Raw genomic sequence first — 18,033 nt, forward strand, 5'->3', positions numbered from 1 at the left:
TTAATAATTTTGGTAATTACTTTTAGATTCATTTTACGCGGTTTAAAAAAAACTCAAAAAAAATATAAAAATCACTAAATTGATGGGTATATGTGCAGTGTGTGGTGGAAATACTGAGTCCTGTTCTGTCTAAAAAGACTGGTTGCTAAGTAAGGTTTTGTCTAGAAAGACATGGGTCTAAAGTGGGATGATAGTGACCTTTCCATTGGGCCTAGGAACATTCTTAGTACGTACTATTCGCGCTATTACATATTTATCCATAAACCAAAAAAAAAAATTCAAAAATTCAAAACAAAAGAGAAGTGAATGACCCAATTTAGAGATGAGCTACGTCGTTTCGCTAAGAAACTCAACGAAGACCTTGACCGTATTCATTAAACACCCAAGTCTCTGTATCTACCGTCAACTTCGACTTTTTCTTCTTCCCATCCATCTTCTCCAATCTCATTGCAAAAAAAAAAAAATCAACCCAATGGCACAGATACAGAACAATCATGTCATAACTCTTAACGAGTACTTGCATCCAACTTGAACTGTTGTGCCATCATGCATCATCTTCAATCCTACCATTCCAAATCATGAGTTCAAGCCTGGCATGATCCAACTTTTGTCAACCTTTCATGGGCTAGAAAACGAGAATCCAAATATGCATGTTCGAGAATTCGAGGAGGCAGTGACCACTTTTAATAGCAGCCCAAATGTCGCAAGCATCATAAGATTGAAATTCTTCCCATTTTCCTCAAGGACAAAGCAAAAAGCTAGTTGTACTCTCTAAGACCAAAGTCTAGTAGAACCTCGGAGGAGATGACTACGTTATTTTTCAACAAGTTTTCCCCAACCATAAGACTAAAGGTCTAAAATGACAGATCTCAATGTTTAACCAAAAATCCAATGAATCACTTCGCCAGGCTTGGGATAGATTTAAGGATCTAATGAACATGTTCCCGTACCTTGGCTTTGAGAGTTAGCGCCTTGTGAGTTACTTCTATGATAGTCTTACAAGTGATGAACGCAACTCAATCCAGTCTATGTGCAATGGACAATTCTTGAACAAAGATCCCGATGAAGCGATTGAGTACCTCAACGAGCTAGCTTAAATGACTGACACTTGTACTAAGCCAAATCTCATTGAAAGTACTAATAGGTCCCGATCAGTTGGAATATACCAATTAAAGGAGGAGGACAACCTCAAAACCCAAGTTGAGAATTTGACTAGGCAATTTGAGGTCCTCAAGTCCCAAAATGGTAGAGGAATCCATTCAGTCGCACAAGCTGAAGTCCAAACTGCATGCTTTGTCTATGGAGGCATCGATCACCAACTTTAGGATTATGCATCATATGTTGAAATGAGAGGGGTGTATAAGGAGCAATGTAATGCCCTTGGCAATTACAATACATCTTATTCACCCTACTCTGAATCTTATAATTCTGGTTGGAAGAACCACCCAAATTTTAATTGGAAGAACAATAACAATGCACCATCACACAAAAACCAATGGAAGCCGGACCAACAACAACCATCATCAATAGTGTATTGCGCCTCAACAAGCGCAAGCACGAAGAAGGTCCATCGAAGACACCTTGCATGATTTTATAGAGGCTCAGTGGAAAACAAACCAAAGGTTTGAGGCAATGAGCACAAAAGTGATGGAAGAGAACAAGGAGATCAAAAGTAAGGTCACTAACCTGATAAATACTTTTTCTGTTTCGGAGCGTGGCAAGCTTCCTTCACAAACATTGTCAAACTCGAAGGGCATTCATCTGGCACAAACCTCAGACTCCAAAGTCAAAGAGGTGGATGCCATCACTACTTGAGCTGGTACTATAGTCGAGCCTCAACCAACAAAATCCACCACTTCCAAAAAGAACAATGGCTCAGAAAAGGAACCCGCAATGATTTAAGTGCAAGCCCTGTTTCCACAAGCTCAAAAATTTCATGGTAATGCACTAGAGAATCAAGGTGAGATCCTTGAACATCTTCGAGAAGTGAAGGTCAATCGTCCTCTATTGGATGTGATCAACCAAGTTCCGGTTTATGCCAAAGTACTTAAGGATCTTTGCACCGTAAAGCGTCGACACCATGTCGAGAAGCCTGTGTTCCTAACAGAGCAAGTTAGTGTTGTAGTTGAGCAGAAAACACCATCAAAGTACAAACATCTTGGTTGCCCCAAAATCTCATGCTACATTAGGACACAACGTTTTGGCTAAGCAATACTAGACCTTGGCGCAAGCGTGAATCTCATGACATATTCGATTTACTTGTATCTCGGACTTGGGGATATCAAACCTACTTCTGTAGTGCTCTAACTGCATGATATATATGTGAAGAAGCCTCAGGGTATAATAGAGGATGTCTGGGTTAAAATTGATAAATTTTACGACCTCATGGATTTTTTTATCTTGGATACGCATTTTGTGTTGACACTGAGTAAAAAATTCTAATCATCCTGGGAAGGCCTTTTCTTTCAATAGAAAATGCCCTAATTAATTGTAGAAATGGCCTCATGAAGATGACTTTTGGAAATATGACTATAGAGGTTAATATCTTCAACATTGCAAAGCAACCACATGATGAAGACGATTCCGCCCACACGTACATGAAATACTCACTCGTCAAATAATCCAATCTTCTTCATGATAATCAAGTTTTTCGATCAAGAGGAGACATCCAATGTTTCGAAGATAGTTGAAGACTCGCAAGATCAAAAAACTAAGTTTTGGCAACCACGCTTTGAAGAGCTATCGCAAGAGAGAACAAAATCAAAACCGTCAAATGAAGAGACCATTAGACTCGAACTCGCTCAGCTTCCCGAGGGTCTCAAACATGCATTTCTGGGAGTTGGTGATACCACTCCGATTATCATATCGTCTATACTCAATATGTCACAAGAGAAAGATTTGATTGACACGTTACGTGAACATAAAGACGCGTTGGGTTGGACGATCACTAATATCAAAGGGACCAACCCTTTAATTTTCTCCCATCACATTCATCTCGAAGAACAGGCTATACCAAGACGAGACCCACAACGAAGACTGAATCCCACAATGAAAGAGGTTGTCAAGAAAGAAGTCTTGAAGTTGTTGGATGCTGATATCATATACCCAGTCCCAGATAGCAAATGGCTTAGCCCAACACAAGTGGCCTCCAAGAAATCGGGCGTCATGGTTGCTGAGAATGAAAAAGGGACCCTTCTTTTAACAAAGGTCATGACGGGTTGGCGGATGTGCATTGACTATCGAAATCTTAACACTGACACCCGCAAGGACCATTTTCCACTTCCATTCATCGATCAAATTTTGGAGCTAGTCCCATGTCATCCTTTCTATTGCTTTCTCGATGGTTATTCAGGGTACTATCAGATAGAGATTGATATATAGGACCAGGATAAGACCACATTCACATGTCCTTTTGGCACATTTCCTTTTCGACATATATCGTTTGGCCTATGTAATGCCCCTGCCACATTTTAAAGGTGCATGATAAGTATGTTCAGTGACATGGTCAAAAAATGTATGGAAGTATTCATGGATTATATAACCATCTTTAGAGATTCATTCGATGCATCCTTATCCAAGCTTCAAGCTGTTCTTCAAAGGTGCATCGACAAAGGTCTTGTGCTCAATTGGGAAAAGTGTCATTTCATGGTTTCATCTAGCATTGTTCTAGGGCACATTGTTTTTTAACGAGGAATTGAGGTCGATCAATCCAAAATTGTGCTCATTTCAAAGTTACCTGGCGCTATGTAACCTCTTAGAAAAAAAAGCCGTATTTGATTGAACACAACAACTGAGGATGCATTTCGTACACTCGTGGCCAAGCTGACTTCCGCCCTTATCATTCAGCCACCAGATTGGAACTTACCATTTGAGATTATGTTTGACGTGAGTAACTTTGCATTGGGGGCCGTTCTAGGTCAAAGAAGGGAAGGCAAGCCCTTTATAGTGTACTATGCAAGCAAGACAATCAATAGTGCCCAAATGAACTACACTACACTGACAAGGAATTGCGTATTGTGGTGTTCTCACTCGAAAAGTTTTGTGCTTACCTGATTAGTTCACCTATCACGATTTTTACAGATCATGCAGCCCTTAAGTACCTTCTTTCAAAAAATGATGCAAAGGCACGTCTTATTAGGTGGATTCTTTTGTTGCATGAATTTGATATAAGGATCAAGGACAAGAAGGGAGTTGAGAATGTTGTGGCAAACCATTTGTCTCGGCTTGAGTTTAACCACTCTCTCGAGGGTCCCGCCATCAATGATAGCTTTCCTGATGAACAACTTTTCTCTGTCACTAAAATGACATGGTATGCTCATATTGTTAACTACTTGGTGACAAATAAATTCCCATCTAATAGGAGTGCCCAAGACAAATGCAAGTTTCTTGTTGAAGTTCGGAACTTCTACTACACTGATCCATATCTCTACAAGTATTGTCTCGACCAAATCATGAGACGATGCATTCCAAATGACGAGGTGTCCAGTGTCATAAATTTTTTCCATAATGAAGCTTGTGGTGGTCATTTTTCTATGAAGAAGACTGTCAAAAAAAATCTTACACTGTGGTCTTTATTGGCCTACTTTATTCAAAGGCACTAATCGTTATTGCCATTCATGTGAGAGATGTCAGAAGTTGGGAGCTCTGTCTCGTCGTCACTTGATGCTCTTGACCCTGATACTTTTTATAAAAGTATTTGACTGTTGGGGGATAGAATTCATGTAGCCATTTCTACCTTCTTCTGGCTACCTCTACATTCTGCTTGCTGTTGACTACGTCTCAAAATGGGTGGAAGTCATACCGTGTCGTACCAATGATAACACACCATTCATGAAGTTCTTAAAAGAAAATGTGTTATTAAGATTTGGTACCCCTTGTGCAATCATCAATGATCAATGGATTCATTTTTGCAACCGATCTTTCAAGGCATTTATGCAAAAGTATGGGGTGATCCACAAAGTTTCAATGGCCTACCATCCACAGACAAATAGACTAGTTGAACTTGCTAATAGGGAGATCAAACAGATCTTGGAAAAGACGGTAAACCCGGATCGTAAAGATTGGTCTTTACGACTGACTGAAGCACTCTGGGCATCGCACCGCTTACAAATCCTCCCTCGGGATGACTCCCTATATGCTAGTTTATGGAAAGGCTTGTCATCTACCTGTTGAGTTGGAACACAAAGCGTATTGGGCCACCAAAGCCCTAAACTTTGATATCAGTGCGGTAGGCATAAATAGAAAGCTCTAATTGATCGAATTAAAGGAGCTACGGAACGACGCTTACGAAAACTCAAGGACCTACAAGGTAAGAATGAAAGCGGATCATGACAAGCAAATATTGAGAAAGAATTTTGAATTGAATCAGCGAGTTCATCTTTATTACTCCCATCTGCATCTCCACCCTGGGAAGTTGACGTCCCAGTGGAATGGCCCACATGTAATTCAAAGAGTATCTCCTTATGGAGCTGTTGAAATTCAAGATCCGAGCAGTGGGAAAACATTCAAAGTCAATGGCCAACGACTGAAGCTCTATGTTGAGCGGTTGCCCGTACCTGAAGAGATCACTCTAGTGGCTCCGATATACCCGTCCGAGTAGTCTTCTTGTACCTCATTGTATCCTTTTGTATCATATTATTTATTTTTATTATTATTTTCTTATTTTAGTCGTCACTTTGCACATTCTCATATATTCACACATGATGAGCTACTTCTAGTGTTGGTCGCTGCTCAGGTGTACTCTGATCCCTAATCTTTTCATTTTCCATCTTTTGTGACATTGAGGACAGTGTCTGATTTTGGTTGGGGGTGGTTGCTAACTCATTCACGCTTAGAACTAATATTTTTCATTCATGGTTGCATATAGTCTCCGTTTGTGAAAATGTTTAGGATTTTGCCTGGCTATGATATTGATTATGTTATTTTGTATCAACTTTTGCTATCTTCACTATTAGGAAATAACTTTCAGAGTTTTTGTGTGTGTTTGCAATAAACCCTCGTAGTATCATGGTATTTGATATATTTTATCCGAGATAAACTCACATGTGTGTTCATATTAAAACCTCGTAGTACCATATTGGATCATCTGTGAGATGATTCTTAATTAAACATGGATACTTGATCCTTAGAGCCAATTCTTCTTCATATTTCTTTCATTTTACCATACTCTTATGTTCTTCTTTATTCATTCTCTATTTTCTTTCTCTACCCTCTACTTCTTCTATGTTGTCTTCTTAATGTAAAAAAAAAGAAAAACAAAAAAAAGCAAAAATTAAAAAATAAAAAATAAAATAAAAGTGATGATGTATTATTTTGTATTTAGTTTCTTATCAACAATACCTTCTTTGATGTTTTTAGGCACAATACTATAAATATGATTTATCATAACGATAGCTAATAGCTGGCTTATCTCTAGTCATTCTTCCCTCCTGAAGATCACCAATGATAGATGACATGGGGTGATTCTTCTAGATTTTGGATGATGGTTGAAGATTAAGGGTACCAGAAGCCTACTGAGAATTTTGATTCTCATTCAAGTCCTGAACAGATTCATCATTAGATGAGCCAAGAAATTTATCTTGAACAGTTGCAGAAGTATGTTCTTGATCAACTTCTTGAACAACTTTAGTGGAACAAATTGTCTCAGAGGTTGTACATTCTTCATCATCTGGATTGTCAAGTTTGTCAATGTCTTTGACAGTGACATTGATTGACTCCATTAGAGAGTGGGTGCACTTGTTGAAGACCCAGTAGGCACGGCTAGAGGTTGAGTAGCCAAAAACAACTCTTCATCACTCTTTGGATCCAGCTTTTGCATGTATTCCATGTCATTCAAAATGTAGAACACACTTTAAAACACATGAAAGTATTTGATAGAAGGCTACTTCCCTTTCCATAGCTCACAGCAAGTTTTCTCAATACCGTCACGAATGGATCATCACCATGGCCATCTCCTGAATAGTTCGATTCTTGCGCTCTACAACTCCATTTTGTTATGGGGTGATTGTGTTGTCAATGGTGCCCACAAGAAGAGTTGTAGTCTTTACTTTTGTACATTTTATGAAATAAAGTCTCACGAAGACTCTTGCTTCTAATTGCTTATTCATTAATAAAAAGTTGAAACGTTCATTCATTATTCCTTGTGTGAAGCTTTATGATAAAACCTTAGTCTGTAGTCCATAAACAAACCTAACAATACATGAAGAAACAAATGTAGATTTGCATATGAACAAACTCTTCATGGTTTGCTTAAAACGATATATTCGCAATCTAAGGGTCAAAGGACTATTGACCTCAGTACGATTGTTAGGAGAATCTATGATGTCTGGTTATGGGACATTGAGAGTTGGAGACTCTATAGTTCTTCTAGGTATCTTCTGAAGGTACTGAATTGACCAGTGCACTTCTAGAGAAAAAATTAGAACAGACCATTTAACCTCTTATGTCTCGAAGCCACTACGTATGAATTGCATCATGCTTACCATAATCCTGAAATGAGACATGCCATTTCACAGCTTACGTATTCTCATTTGAGAAAGTCAGAGTTCGGACTCACTATGTGATTATGAACAGGACCTATTGGTGAAGTACTAAGTTGTGAAGATGTCATGAGTAACTTTGTGAAGTTCTCATAGATATGGAATTCATGTACAAGATTGCTGAAATGCAATGTATATCACCTCATGCTTTGTTCCTTGGAATGTGAATAAATGAACTGGCCAGTGTCCAAATTGAGTCTTGACTCTTTTGGATAAAACAATGTGACTTGTTAGCTCCTCGTCAATACATTGTTTCTAACTTATTCACAAGCGACAAAGGAGTTGAGGAAATAACAGCTAGAAGGGTAAAATGGTAATTTTGTAAATCCCGACTAGCTGATGATATTCATGAAGGGTAAACATAGATAATATTCAGTGGATCCACTCATCACAATTAAATTGAATTCTTGAGTAGAAAATAAATTCATTTGAACCGAGAGATTCTCAGTGTCAACTCTTTAGTGAAGTCAGTTGACATTAAGCTAAACTTGGAAAAGGTTTGTGAACTTTTGAGTCCAAGTATGTTAGCTCAAGCTTTGTTCATTTGGATTCATGAGGTCACTGTCACAAATCATATCGAGTAGGAATAGTTAAACTAGAAGATAATTCAAAACAAAAACGAGACAAGTTTTATGAAAATTGTCTAAAGGGTATTTTTGTCTTTTTGGACATAGGATGTAATGAATGTCAATAAATTTTTTGACATTGTCATATAATGACAAATGAAGCTATATCACACGGCCAAGTTCAAGTAAATTGGGCCTTGGGGATTAATTTCATTTCATGGAATTTTATTTGAAAATTCTTAATGGGCTTTTCTTATGTTGTCATGAACAAATGAAGAAACATCTAGAAGTATGTTCTAGAGCCTTAATTTCGTCCAACATAGAGAAAAAGAGAGAGTTTATTTTGTGCATTGATGTATGAAGATACTTGCCAAAAGAAAAAGAGGAAACAAATTTCCTATACAAGGAAATGGGATTTCGGCCAACATGAGTCAAGGGAGAAGCAAGATAAAAGAGGAAACAAATCCAAGGACTTGCACAACATAGGTTGCACGTCCAAAGGCAAGAGAAAAAGGCAATATTTGCTCATGAATATGTGATATTCTATAGAAGAGGAAACTACCTTGTTGAAGGTAATCCATCCCCTATAAATAGAGGCCTCATTCTCATTGTTTTCTCATCCCACATAAGTTAGAGATTGAGAGACTCTCTCTCTAGACCTTGTGGCCTCCCCTCTCTCATTCTCTCTCTAAGTTCTTTCGTTTTTGTTTTGGCATCTAGGTCCACATTTGACCTAGTGTTTTTAGCTCTTCGATTTGAGACTTGTTCTCGAGTCGTCGTGTTTAAAAGTGCCCAGACACTAATTCCTTTCTTTCTCGAGTGATTTTAGTGATAGAAACTTTCATGGTTGCTCGAGTTCCCGAGGAAAGAAGAAAGACGTGCTGCGAGGGGCGACGAACGTTTCAACCTCCCTAAGGCTTCTCAACGTTCAAGCTTCTCAAAGGTTAGTAAACATATAATGCTCATTTATAGTTTTAATTTATGTGTACTTGCTCTTTGTCTAGGTTAGTAAAATCGTTTTACTTGTTTTAAAGAAAATTTTTAAATTCCACCGCTTGCTCGAAGCGTTAAACTTTTCTTAACCCTAGATCAATTCCAACAGATTGGAGATGAAAACTGATGAGTGATTCCCTGAGATTCACAATACTCATTAAATGACTTGTTTTCGAACTCCCTTCCATGATCACTGCGAATGTAAGTTATATCAACTTCTTTTTCTCTCTGAGGCTTGGTACACAAGTTAATGAAGACTTTAACATGATTTTTCTCTGATGAAATCCGCCCAAGAATATCGTGAGAAGTCGTCAACACAAAAAAAAATATACTTCTTACCCCCCCTAAACTTTTCACATGCATGGGACCCATCAAGCCCATGTGAAGAAGTTCAAGAGGTCTTCTGGTGATATAAGAGGAGCTTTCCACAAACAATACTAAGATCTCCTGTGAGTTCAGGGATGCCTTGAAAAAGACCACCATCAGTGTTTTCTTCATAGACATGTAGTTCAAATGCCCTATTCTCCTATGCCACAAGCTCATCTCATCAGACTTTCTAATTATACAAGTTGTTCGAAAAATAGTTTGATCAACTCCTAGAAGATAGCAGTTGTTAGAGGATCTCTTTCCTACCATGACACACTTGTTTCCTTTATCAAAAACTTGACATCCTTCTTTGCTAAACTCAACATGATGACACTTGTCACAGAGTTGACTGACGCTCAAGAGATTTGCTTTAATCCATCAACATGAAGAACAATTTCCAGTTAAGGTACGCATTTCATATTAAACGTCCCTTTACCAACAACCTTCCCTTTTACTCCATCTCCAAAAGTTACATAATGATTTTTGCTATTTCTCATACATGTGAAAGAGCTGTCATCACCTGTCATGTGCCCTGAGCATCCACTGTCGAAGTACTAGCTTCTTTCTTTTAAGTAACTGGCCGAGCTGTAGGCCACAAATTAAGTAGACTTGTTGCTAGACTTTCCATTCATGTCTAGGAGAAGTCTGTCTCTTCACCTTTTTCATCCTAAGATCAATCAAGAACTTGAAACAACACAGCTTAATGTGTCATGCCTTGTTGCAACAGTAGCAAATCAACTTCTTTTTATGTCTTCCATTCGCATGAGTGGAAACTACATGAGGTTGGTTAAACCTCTTCTTGGGCTCCAAGTTCCAAATCTTTTCTTTAGCTTTAACAAAAGTAGTGGGATGAGTGAGATGAATTTCCTTGAAAACAAATATATCTGCTATTTCCAGTTCTTTGTTAGGTAGCTAAAATGGAGTCGAGATTGTTGGACCCGGAGTTGAGCATCTTCACGTTCTTCTTTAGTTTATTCAACTCAGAGTGAGCTTTCATCTTACCCTTCAACTATTCACTAAGATTCTTGACAGTGTTCTTCTGTAGTAAGATCAGCTACCTTCTCTTCAAGATAACTCTTCTCAAGTCTTAACCCAGTGATGTTGTGACTCGGCTTATTGTTGAGTTTATGGGAAACTCCACAGCTATGAAACGCCTCAAGAATATGGCATTCATAGCTGTGGAGTTTCCCATAAATTCTTTCGGATGATCATCTGTCCACTGGTCTTGAGGAAGGTTAGTTGTCTTTCCATCCTTATCAGTCAATCGAAGTCTTCCTACCATTCTCAATGAAACACCAAGCTTTATCGTCAATAGCTTTGATAAAAGATTTCATCCTAGCTTTCCAGTAACCATAGTTGTGTCCTTCCAACAGCGGAGGTCGCCCAATACTCTGTCCCTCCTTCATGTTCATCTTAAAATACGTTAGTAGATGAATCGAATCACACTCTGTAAATTGAATGACCCGCTCTGATACCAACTGAAATTATTTCACGTGATTAAGATGGTTGATCAACTAGTGTATAAGATAACTTGTTGAACAACTGGTTACTTTTAACAATTTTAATGAAGATGATGACCAAACAAATAATCAAACCGAAAGTAATAAGGACACATAAGTGTTAGGAATCCCACATTGAAAGTGAATGGGAACTAACAAGAGTTTATAAAGGTCATGGGTTACTCCTCTCATTACCAATTGGTTTTGAGATGGAACCCCATTGTGAGACCCGACTTTTGTACACGTCAGCATCTGTAAAAATTTCCTCTTATCAATAAATAAAGGAAATTTTCTTCTCTCTCCGTGTTGAATGAATTATAAGAATTCACAATAAGGAAATGGTGAGTTTTGATAATCCGAATATAAGGAAAGAGATTTTTGAAAGCACTTGAATGTTGGAATAAATTTAAGTGCTTGAGAACGAAGGAAATAATATTAAGGAATTTCTCGAATGAATGAGGAAACAATCGAGAATGGAAAATTAAGAATATTAAGGTCGATAATATTTTAGAATATTTTCACGGATTTAAGGATGGTGAAAGTGAAAATATATTTTAACGACCTTAAACTAATTCCAACGTGAAAGGAGTTCGAAAGGAAATTAGTGGATTAATTTCCTCGTTATATTTTTCCATCTCTCGAAAAGAGAATAAAATTAAAAGGATCCAGGTACAACGAGGTGGAGGACGAAATTGAGAAGAAACTTTGAGGAGGGGCAGTTTTGACAATATACAAGCCCAATAATGAGGTGACACCCGTCCCACACGTGGGCCTTTTGAGTTTTCCCATGTGGCATTCTAATCACCTACTTCTCTTCATTCAGTCTTCTTCTTCCTTCTTCTCCACGCACGCGACCTGCAAAACAAACGAACAAAGAAAAAAAAATCTCTCGGTCATCTCCTTCAAGCTCACCGAGACTCATCGTCACCACCGTCTCTCGCCCTTTCCCTTTCTCTCTCTCTCTCTCTCGCCTTCGCGCGTCACGTGGTGCCGGGCCATCGCGCGCGCCTCGACCGAGCGAAGCGACGCCGCCGCGAGCTCGCCGTGACCACCGCCTGAGGAAGAGACGCCGGGAACGAGAGTTACAGCGACGAGGACTCCGGATTCGCAAGAATTTCGGTAAGAAAAGCTAAACCCGAATTGATTTTTGAGATTTAGGGTTTTTGAAATTGAAAATTTGGGGGTTTTCGATTTCAATGAGGATTTTCGTGAAATTGATTGGTTTCATACGTTAATTGGACTCGATTGTTGATGTATATGACCTGAATTTGAAGTTTTGAATTCGGATTTCTGGGTTTGTTGATTTTGACCGAATTTTTGAAAAGGAAAACTGTTTGTTTGAGTAGCCTCTGTAAATCGACGTGGACAGAACGGTACGATCTGAGTTCTTATTTTTGGATATTTTTCATGGATAGTAGACTGTATGAGCTTTCTAAGATGATCAAGAACATTTAAATCCATTGAGTATTGAATGAGTTATGAATTTTCAAAGATTGTGTTTCGCAGCAGTAATTACAGGATTTCCAGAACTGTAACCGGAAATTTCGGGCTGTTTTTGAGATAGCTATTCTTGTCGTATGTATGCTTGTAATATCTCGTTAGAAAGCTACATGAGTCTACTTTCATTTGCCGCTAGAATCAATCGATTTCAAGTTTTGTAGCTCGAGTTATGATGGCTTAAGCGCTAGTGGGTCGGGCTGTCGGGAAATTCTTGTGATTTGTTTGTGTTTTGCCGAGCGTTTGATTCTGTGTGTTCAGCCGGGGCTGGTTAAGTGTTTGCTTGGTTTGGAGTTGATTATGAGTTTGAAAGTGTGAAATTGACTCGTTATCGGATTCAATGACTTGGTTACAGATCTAGACGGACGAACGGAAACCGGACGAGGCGGAGGCGACGAAGCCGGTTTTGAAGATTCTAAGAAAAAGAGTTATCGAAATTAAAGCTCGATTAACTCGTGAGTCTTTTAATCGCGTCTCACGTTTAAATACTCTTGGATTTGATTAATGTGATGTATTTCACGTATTTAAATAAATAATTTATGTTTATTTATTTAATAACGTTTAAGAGTTTGATTTGATTCGCTTTGGAATTCTCGGTTACTTTTTATTCGGATCAATTTATTTGAGACTCATAAGCATGTTATTGGATTTTATTTCGTATTGTTCTCGATACGAAAATACGCGAGTCTTGAATAAGTTTGACTTCCGAAAAACAGGAGAATAATGAATTAAATTCTCGAATTCCGAACCGACTCGAATCTAATCCCGACAACGAACCTTATCTTTTCAAGTAGTTTCAAATCCAGTAACTAACGAAGTTTCAACTTCAGATTCTAGTTCTCTCGACGCTCCAGGACGTGCTAAAGGTCTCGGGAAGCGTGTAAAGCAAAGTGTCCTCCGGAATTCATCGAGTTCTCTGACGAACTATTCCGGGTAAGTGGGATTTAAGTTTGAGGCGCCAAAAAGGGGAATGGTGCCTAGTAGAATAATTGTTTATGTTTATTCGTTTAATCCTAAAACAAAGAGAAACCCTCAGTTAGACAAGATGACCGAATAAGGCTTCGGCCACTAACTAATAAGATAATAAAATGATAGGGTTAAACGGTTAGCGGGTTAAGAACCTTGAAGCCTTTAAAACTATGTTGAGCTTCTGTAATAGGTTTTACCCCTTCGTCCTGATGAGAGGACAACAGGAGGAGGAAAGACGGTGTCCTTCGGATTCAATCCCGAGAGGAACTGTTCTAGGAGAAGGTCCAGCCTCACAGCTGTCGACAACTCCTTCTAAAATACTTAAAGAGCCATACAGTGAAATTAATAATGTTAGTGACGGGCTTTATCCCGATAAGATCTCCTCCTGTAATAAGATAGACAGGTAGGCTGTAGACAGCTCCTGTAAAACATAACGAACTCTTGTCGGCAATGTAGCGAGTGGCATTCCCGAAGGTCCTTTAATGGGAAGTCGATGGGTGGCTTCAGGTAAGTCGATGGGTGGCTTACCTGTCCTGAAGGAAATATGAACCCTGGATCGACCAGGGATTGGTGAGGGTTTGATTCCCTCTACCAAATGCGCGCTAAGGCCCTCCTACATGTGCTAGTGGATCCCAGACGTTTAAAACTTCGGCCTTCTGAGGGCTAGGCTCAAGTCCTCAGAATGGTTTACTCATCTCTCATGAACGGCTGCGGACTGAAGTGTTGATTGGCCAGTCCACTGATGTAAGGCGCCGGTATGAGCGAGATGGATGAGTTTCTAGGAAGACGGTTGTTAGCCGGATTCCTATATGATTATGTGTTTGATTGTTTTAGAACGGGGTTCTAAAACTGAATATGTCTATGTTGATTGAATGAGATTTTTGTTATCCTGATTGTACGATGAAACTTCTTTATTCTTCTGAATCTATCACCTGCTGTCATCTGCATTCTATCATCTGCACCCATGCATCTCATGTAGTGCTAGGTTAGATATCCTGCTTGCTGAGTCGGTGTGACTCACCCCTTAAATCCCTCTCCTTGTAGATAAAGGAAAAGCTCAGGCGAAGCAGGAGTGCTAGTCAAGGTAGATCTCATGACGACCTGTGGCATAGGAAATGTCTTTTTGGGAAATGGGTATCAGGTTTTTGAAAACCGAGCTTGTATGCTCGTGAAAGTTTTATATAGCTTTTGGAATAACTTTTATTATATAATAACGTTTAGATAATCGGCCCGAAACTCTTTTTACGTTTTGAAACTCGGTTAGCACGATTATGGGCCTGTGCTTATGGATAGCAAGCTATGGTAGTCCGCATTTTTGTAACCCTTTTAAAAGCGAAAAATTTTACCGGTTTTTAGCGGACTAGCTCTAGAAACCTTTGTTATTCCTTATATGTAAATTAAATTTATTTCCGCTGTCGTTCAATAAACGTTTTGTAAATGACGTTTGAAAATGTTTTATGTTCATTTCGTTTGAAAATATAAATGGTTATGAAAATGTTACGAGAAAGGTCGCGTTCCGAGGGCGACGGGTGTCCTGCGGGTCGTGACACCCATGATACTCATGATACTTTCACATGGTATCAGAGCCCATTAAGCCCAAACGGGTATCCGATCCAATCGTTGGGATTCGGCCCAAGATGAGCGAACGCAAAAGAGCCGCCATCTTGAGGGGGCGTGTTAGGAATCCCACATTGAAAGTGAATGGGAACTAACAAGAGTTTATAAAGGTCATGGGTTACTCCTCTCATTACCAATTGGTTTTGAGATGGAACCCCATGATACTCATGATACTTTCACATGGTATCAGAGCCCATTAAGCCCAAACGGGTATCCGATCCAATCGTTGGGATTCGGCCCAAGATGAGCGAACGCAAAGAGCCGCCATCTTGAGGGGGCGTGTTAGGAATCCCACATTGAAAGTGAATGGGAACTAACAAGAGTTTATAAAGGTCATGGGTTACTCCTCTCATTACCAATTGGTTTTGAGATGGAACCCCATGATACTCATGATACTTTCACAATAAGAATCGGTAATCATGTTCGGTATAAACAACCTACCCATGGGGACTGATACGTCCGGGTGCAAACAGTCCACTATAATCAATCGTCAAAGAAATAGGAATATTAAGTTTGACAAAACTCTTTTTTCAAACACCGTCGTCTTTGACATCTTCAATGGATGTAGATCTAAGCTCCCCTTATATTAGAGACTCCCTTCTATGTTTCACCCAATCTTCTCCTGGAGATTATCAAGCACGTCAATGCAAACACACTCACTCACAAACTCTGATCAAGGAATGACTCAAAAACTTGCAAGCACCAATAGCTAGTTGTCAATGAAGATCTCCATAGTAGAGAGACTAGCTAAAGGTGTAAGGCGATGTGACTTACCTAACAAAAAGAGACAATGACCTAATTCGACCCTAAAGGAGCTTTATTAGATCAAGCCTCAAATCTCTCGTGAATCTCTCATAATCGAATACCAAATATCCGATAATATATGTCCAATATATTCTAAACTGAAAACAGGAAGTTTTCAGTTTTAGTTCGCGCGAGAGAACATCATTGAACAAGTAACCTGAGTCTTGAACATCTTCTTGCAGATTTACTCGAACAACTTAAACATACAAATTATTTTGCCAAACAACTCATGCCACAAAAGAACTAACACTCGTGAAGTTTAAGAGTCCGCACATGCAAGAACACCTTTGCCAATGTTAACAACTTTTTTTTAAATGAAACGGATCTCAATAAAACCCAATTGTCCCCCCAAATAGGTGCTACGATGAGGAAAAGTGTCTCTATGTTTATATATTACTCATCACAATCATAACACCAAATTTATCTCGAACAACTTAAACATACAAACTATTTTGCCAAACAACTCATGCCACAAAAGAGCTAACACTCGTGAAGTTTAAGAGTCCGCACGTGCAAGAACACCTTTGCCAATGTTAACAACTTTTTTTTTAAATGAAACGGATCTCAATAAAACCCAATTGTCCCCCAAATAGGTGCTACGATGAGGAAAAGTGTCTCTATGTTTATATATTACTCATCGCAATCATAACACCAAATTTATCTCGGACAAGGGCGATAATATCCCCAATAACACAAAAGCCCACCTCGTCCGAGCCGGAAGCTCACATGAACACATAAGAATGAAAATTATAAATCAATTCATGGGCTCTGTTCTTTCATCTCGGAGCCAACGTGAACGCGCATGAATTAAAATTATAAAACTTAATACAAATCAAATTAAAAAGCGGACTAAGCTCCTAAAATGGACTCTCTTTCAAATACCAAAATTACCCATGATAAGCATATTGTCGCCCTCTATGACGATGTCTTGGGTTTGACATGATTTAGACTTTTGTAGTAATGCCAGATCGAGATGATGAAAATAAAGTATATTGCTCAATCGTCGATTTAAATGTACTTTAAAATTCAAATTTAAACGTGGCAAGGGTTTGTATAAGCTAGCCGTTGATAAGCTTTAGAGAAAGTTGTCTGAGTTTAAATGCGAAGATCATCCGAGTACAAATATGTCCCCAACGAGTCCAAGTTTCGGATTCAAATCAAACACTTGTAAAGAAGAGACTGGAGGGTCAAATTAAAGTTGAGACCCAAAATCAGTTGGCAAAGATATAAAGAAGATTCTAAGGTTTTAGAAAAAGTTAACAGCATAACAAAAAAAAAAAGTCAGATGTCTTAATGATTTGGCATTATTAATATTTGGGGATGGAAAATAGTCTGTTCACACACGACTCATTGTCAAATGGACAGTTTGGAACTACATCTCTCATAAATACATAAATAATAAATGTCATTTACATATTAAACTACTTTTTCCTTTATTTTGCTGCGAATTTTTCTTCGATTGTCTTCGAAATGTTGGGGAATTTCAAGGTCGGTTTTTAAATGATAAGAAGACTAAGCTTGAAACCTCTAATAGAAATAAAAATCTTTTTCTAAGGGAAATAAAAATCTTGTAATGGAACATTAATAAAAACAATTGTTTCCCGATTTGTTTGGTTTACAGTTAATATAGTACCATGAAATTTTAATATAAACGAAGTTTGAACAAACTCCGAAAAAGAAAGGGAAAAAGCCGGAAAGAAAATGTTTGTTAATCGATGTAGCAAAATTCGTTACACATCTACTATTTTCCTCGTTGACTTATACATATCATTACAAATCTCACTAAGCTTACAACATGAACTTTTGTACAATAACATTACTTACTCACACTTGCCACATACTATTTTATTCTTCCCTCTCAAATTAAACGACACAGACGTTAAACGTGGAACAAACAATTTCAAATCGTCAAGATATCACTGGTTTGATCAAGCATGGGAACATGACAAACCGAGGGCTTACCATAAAGGACTTGCTCTTTCAAAAAATATAGGTAACATGTTTCTTTTGCACATAAAGAACTACATTTGAGGACAAAGCAATGGAGCCGAGATTGTCCACCCAAATAGTTGGGGGCACGCAGAGATATGTGTAGCTCAGTGAGAAGCAATCGAGTTCATATGAGTTCTTTAACAGTGTGCGCAATACTCAAATACTCTCTTTCAGTGCTATTTTTAAACACCA

General features: G+C 38.5%; 1 long non-coding RNA gene across 1 annotated transcript; it reads left to right on the top strand.

The window, feature by feature from the left end:
* The first annotated feature begins 11,321 nt into the window (after window positions 1-11,321).
* LOC149390361 (uncharacterized) lies at window positions 11,322-14,935 on the top strand. The gene is made up of 4 exons (XR_016300055.1): window positions 11,322-12,081; window positions 12,815-12,914; window positions 13,297-13,392; window positions 14,473-14,935. It is a non-coding gene; the product is annotated as an uncharacterized LOC149390361 (long non-coding RNA).
* The last annotated feature ends 3,098 nt before the right edge of the window (window positions 14,936-18,033 follow it).

The sequence above is a fragment of the Urtica dioica genome, chromosome 7 (assembly GCF_054948205.1).
Source record: "Urtica dioica subsp. dioica isolate 48M chromosome 7, U.dioica_male_clone48M_v1_H2, whole genome shotgun sequence".
Taxonomy (NCBI): domain Eukaryota; kingdom Viridiplantae; phylum Streptophyta; class Magnoliopsida; order Rosales; family Urticaceae; genus Urtica; species Urtica dioica.